This window comes from Mastomys coucha, unplaced genomic scaffold (genome assembly GCF_008632895.1).
Source record: "Mastomys coucha isolate ucsf_1 unplaced genomic scaffold, UCSF_Mcou_1 pScaffold20, whole genome shotgun sequence".
Classification (NCBI taxonomy): domain Eukaryota; kingdom Metazoa; phylum Chordata; class Mammalia; order Rodentia; family Muridae; genus Mastomys; species Mastomys coucha.
In genome coordinates this window covers 52,900,125-52,905,792 of record NW_022196903.1, presented here as the reverse complement: position 1 = coordinate 52,905,792, position 5,668 = coordinate 52,900,125, and the positions used below count along the sequence as shown (strand labels likewise).

Here is a 5,668-nt window from a genome sequence, read left to right as displayed (position 1 = left end):
ACAAAAAGTGTGTATTCTGTATAGATATGACTATAAATGCATTTATTATCCATAATATTCTCTCTGTATAGGAGATACTTGGAGGGTTTAATAGAAATGTAGGCTATATCTAGTAAGAAACATCAAAAGTGAAATAGATAGGTTACTCAAGAATTAGTAAGGGAAATAGAATGATTATATAGCTATACTGTGAAATGAATCATAGGCTTGATATATAATTTATTATTTTTTCAGATATATGAAATAAGAGTTCCATTAAGCTTTTAAGATGAATACACTTTCCATTTATACCTTCAATCAAGAATGCCCTTTATTTCCAAGCTGGACTAGGAGTCCTAGCCAATATGTTTCTGCAGATTTTCTATATTTTGATAATCCCAGGTCATAGACCTAAGCCTGTGGACCTGATGTCCTGTTACTGAACATTGAGAACGACTTCAAATGTAAGACAATTTTTTACATAAACAGAGTGATGAGAGGCCTCTCTATCTGCATCACCTGCCTCCTGTGTGTTTCAGGCTGTCACTATCAGTCCTAGTACTTCACTGTTGGCAATATTTAAACATAAACTAAAAAAAATATATCATCTATACATCTGCCTACAAATTGCATGGTGTCATTAATTTTAACAACTAAGTAGTACTCTATTGTATATATTTACTGCATTCACTTTTATCCAGTCATAGGTTGATAGTCATCTTTGTTGTTTACAATTCCTGCCTCTTATGAATAAGCTGCTCTGAACGTAGTTGAGCAAGTATCCTTCTGGTATAATTGAATATCCTTTGGGTATACGCACAGGAGTATTATGGCTGGGTTTGAGATAGATTGATTCTCAATTGTCTGAGAAAATGCCATTGATTTCCAAAGTAGCTCTACAATTTTTTTTATGCCAATACTTATAGTAGAGCTTAAAATCAGGAACGGTGAAAACTGCAGATGCTCTTTCATTGCAAACAATTGCTTTTTTTGTTTTTTCACTTGAAGCTGAGTATTGTTCTTTCAACATCTGTAAAGAATTGTGTTGGAATTTTTATGGTAATTGTGTTTAATGTGTAGATTACTGGTAAAATCACCAATTTTACTATGTTAATCCTATCAATCCATAAGACTAGAAGATTTTTCCATCTTCTGAATATCTTCTCCAACGTCTTTCTTCAAAGATTTGAAGTTTCTGTCATATAAGTCTTTGAATTCTTTGGTTAGCGTTACTGCATAATGTTTTATGTTATTTGTGGCTGTTGTGGAGGGTCTTGTTTCCCTGATTTCCTTCTTAGCCTGAGTGTCGTTTGTGCTTAGAAAGGGTACCGATTTTTGTTAGTTTCTCTTGTATTCACTCACTTTACAGAAGGTGTTTATCAGATGTAGGAGTTCCCTGGTAAAATGTTTGGGCTCATGTATATGTACTATCATATCATCTGTAAATATAGATCCTTGAACTTCCTCCTTTCCCATTTGACAATTTGTATAATCTTGATCTCTTTCAGTTGTCTCATTGCTCTAACTAGTACTTCAAGTACTATATTGAATAGATATGGAGTGAGTGAGCAACTTGTCCTGTTCCTGACTTTAGTGGAATTATGTTCAGTTTCTCATCATTTAATTTGATGATGGCTGTAGGCTTACAGTAATATGTCTTTCTTATATTAATGCATGTCCCTTGTATGCATAATCATTCTCAGATTTTTGTCATTGAAAAGTGTTATATATTATCAAAAGTTTTTTCAGTACCTAATGAGATGTTTATGCATTTTGTGCATTTTTCTTTCATTTTGTTTATATAGTAGGTTTATTTACTGATTTTTGTATGTTAAACTATCCCTGCATCTCTTGAATAAAAACTACTATATTATGGTACATGGTTTTTTTTTGTATTTTTGCATATTAAGAGTATTTTTTGAGTATTTTTGAGTCCATCTTCATGCAAGAAACTGGTCTGAAATTTTGTTTGTTGAAATTTTGTGTGACTTAGGTATCAGGGAGGCTATGACTAAATAAAATGAAATTAATAATATTCCTTCTGTTTGCATTTTGTGGAATAATATGAGGAGTATTGGTGTTAATTCACCTTTGAAAGTCTGGTTGAATTTAAAAACATCATTTGTTTGATTAGGAGTCTTTCAATGACTGGTTCAAAATTTTAGGGGTTGTAGATCTATTTAAATTGTTTAGTTGATTTTGATTTAACTTTGGAAAGTAATATCTATTGAGAAAATTGTACATTTCTTTTAGATTTTCCAATTTTGTGGACTATAGATTTTTAAAGTTTGACCTAATGGTTCACTGATTTCCTCAGTGTTTGTTATGTACAATTTTCATTTCTGATTTAGCTAATTTGGATATTCTCAATATGTCTTTTAGTTAGTTTGGATAGGGGTTTTTATAACTTGTTGATTTTCTCAAAGAACCAGCTCTTTGTTGGTTCATTGAGTCTTTGTATTGTTCTCTTTGTTTTTTATTTGACCTTGGATTTTCTTCTGCTCTCTCTCCTCTTTGATGGGCTTGCTTCTTTTTTGATTTACAGCTTTCAAGTGTGCTAGTGTGCTATTAAATTTGCTAGGAGATATCTCCACTTATTAATTAATTAATTAATTAATTAATTTCTTATCTTGATAGTGGTTCCTATGCCTCCTCTCTTCACAATCCCACCCTAAAATTTCCTCTCTGACCCCATTGTCTTCTCCTCTTCTCAACAGAGAAAGGTGTTGCGAATGACCCTGGTGATGCCTATATTTTGATGTTAATTTTACTTTCCTAGGAGGGGTTGTCTGGACAGAGGAATGAGTCACTTACTCAGGTGACTTCTTGTGTACCTCTTCCTGCCCTCTAATGAATAAAGGGACCAGTCATTGGGCAAGTAGGCCAGATTTCTGGGCTGGACAGGGAAGAAAGGAAGCAGGAGAGAGATAAGGGCTTTTGGGCAGGGATAGCTAGAGGACAAGATGTAGAGACTAGTGTCTCCTGGCTTATATGGTAAATCCACAAGGATTCAACACTGGAGGATTTAGACTTAATATGGCTTATAAGATTAGGGTTCTAGTTGACTCACCCAGAGACTGAGTTACCATTGATTCTGAACTAAGTTTGTATAGTGTTTTCTTCACTCCGCAGTCCAATCGAATTCCAGAGATAAAGGTATAACAGCAAAGCATGTGTTTTCCTGATGTGCACAACAAAGGCCATGGGAGATTTGAAGCATGGGGCTGATGTGATAACAACTCACCAATGGGAACTTAGGGAGCTGGGTGGAGTGATTTTAGGGATCTGGGTAAGAGTCTCCATGAGATAAGAACAGGTCAGCCATTGCCTGCAGCCAGCGCACGGTTGAACAGCCTTCCAGGACAGAGAGTTGCTGACAGTAGCATGGATTCATTTTTTAATATCTCCTACAACAGAAAGGGGTGCCCTCCTTGTGTACCACCCTACCCTGGGATTGCCAGTTGTAGTAGGCCTAAGCTTAACATCCCCTACTGAGTCCAAACTAAGTAGTGCAGTTTAAGGAAGGGGGTTCAATGGCAGGCAACAGTGTCAGAGATAGGTTCCAGTCCAATTGTCAGGGGCCCCACATGAAGACCAAGCTGCATAGCTGCTATGAGTAGGTAGGGGGCCTAGTTTCAGCTCCCATATCCTTCTTGGTTGGTTGTTTAGCCTTGGTAAGACTCATATACTCTTTTAGTTGACTCAGTAGCTCTCCTTGTGGTGTACTTGCTCCCTCCAGCTAGCTGATTTCTATCCCTTACTATTACACAAAACTCCCCAAGCACCTCCTGATGTTTAGCTCAGGTCTCTGCATCATTTTCCATCTAGTGCTGGATGAAACCTGTTGGGAGACAGTTATGCTAGGCTCCCATCTGCAAGCATAGCAGAGTACCATTAACATTGTCAGTGATAGGCTCTGTATCATGGGATGTATCTCAAGTTGGGCTGATTATCAACTCACTACTCCCTCAATCTTTGCTCCACCTCTACACCTGCCAATCCTGTAGACAGGACTAATTTGGGATTGGAGGTTTTGTGAGTGGGTTGGTGTTCTCTTCTTTTTACTAGAAGTTCTGCAAGGTTTCATTAGGTGGCCAGTTCAGACTCCATAACTGCTTGTATTGTGAGTCTTAGCTAGAGTTACTACCATAGACACCCTAGGACTCTCCCTTGTCCCAGGTATCCAGTTACTCCCAAATTTCTCCCATTGTTTACTACTCTCACTCCCAGCCCTCTTCCATACCTCTCTTCCTATATCTGATCCCCATGCCTGTCCCCATCCTCATTGTATCTCCCATGTAGTTCACTTCTTCCTCCATCCACCTCCAGTGACTATTTTGTTTCCTCAATTGAGTGAGATTCAATGATTCTTCCTTAGGCCATCCCTATTAGTATCTTTGGTCTATGGATTGTGGCATGGTTATTCAGAACTTTATGCTATTGTCCACTTAAAAGTAAATATATGCCGGGGCTGGCAAGATGGCTCAGCGGGTAAGAGCACTAACTGTTCTGAAGGTCCTGAGTTCGGATCCCAGCAACCACATGGTGGCTCACAACCATCCGTAATGACATCTGATGCCCTCTTCTGGTGTCTGAAGACAGCTGCAGTGAATTGAGCTGGAGTGAGCAGGGCTGGAGCGAGTGGGCTGGCAGAGGTCCTGAGTTCAATTCCCAGCAGTCACACACATGATGGCTCATGGCCATCTGTACAGCTACAGTGTACTCATACACATAAAATAAATAAAATAAATCTTTTAAAAAAAGTAAATATATGCCATGCATGTCTTTCTGGATTTGGATTTTCTTACTCATAGTGATATATATTAGTTGCTCATATTTGTTTGCAAATTTCATGATATCTTTGTTTTTAATAGCTCAATTGTATTCTACTGTGTAAATGGACTATATTTTCTTTATCTATTCTTTAATTGAAGGACATCTAGGTTGTTTCTAGTTACTGGCTATTATGAATAAAGCTACTATGAACATATGAAGTGCTACGAACATGTGCTATAAAGTGTTTCTCAGCCATTAGATATTCTTCAGTTGAGAATTATCTAGATAACTCTCTAACCTACTTTGGGCTATTTGGCTTGTTGATGCCCAAATTCTTGAGTTCTTTGTGTATTTTGGATATTAGTCCTATGTCAGATGCATTGTTCATGAAGAGCTTTTCCCATTTTATAGGCTGTTGCTTTGTCTTACTGATGGTGTACTAAGCCTTGCAAAAGATTTTCAGCACCATAAGGTTCTATTTATTTTTTTGTGATTTAGGTGCCTGAGTTATTGGTATTCTGGTCAGGAATTTGTCTCCTCTGCCAATGTGTTCAAGGTAGTTGTTCGCTTTCTCTTCTATTAGATTTAGTGGGTCAGATTTTACATTGAGGTCTTTGATTCACTTGGACTTGCATTTTGTTCAGGGTGATAAATATGAATATATTAGAATTCTTCTTCATGCAGACATTCAGTTATACTAGGACCAATTGTTGAAGATGTTTTATATTTTTACATTGTATTATTTAGGCTTCTTGGTCAAAAATCAATTATCCATAGGGATGTGAGTTTATTACTGGGTCTTCAGTTCTATTCCATTGATGAACCTGTCTGATTTCAAACCAGTACTATTTTTTTTCTTTTAGATATTTTCTTTATTTACATGTAAATTTCTCCATTCCCAGTTTCCCCTCCA

General features: G+C 37.0%; 1 pseudogene; it reads left to right on the top strand.

Moving 5' to 3' along the window:
• The first annotated feature begins 329 nt into the window (after positions 1–329).
• The window catches only part of LOC116098140, a 41,032-nt pseudogene continuing 35,693 nt past the window's right edge, over positions 330–5,668 (top strand).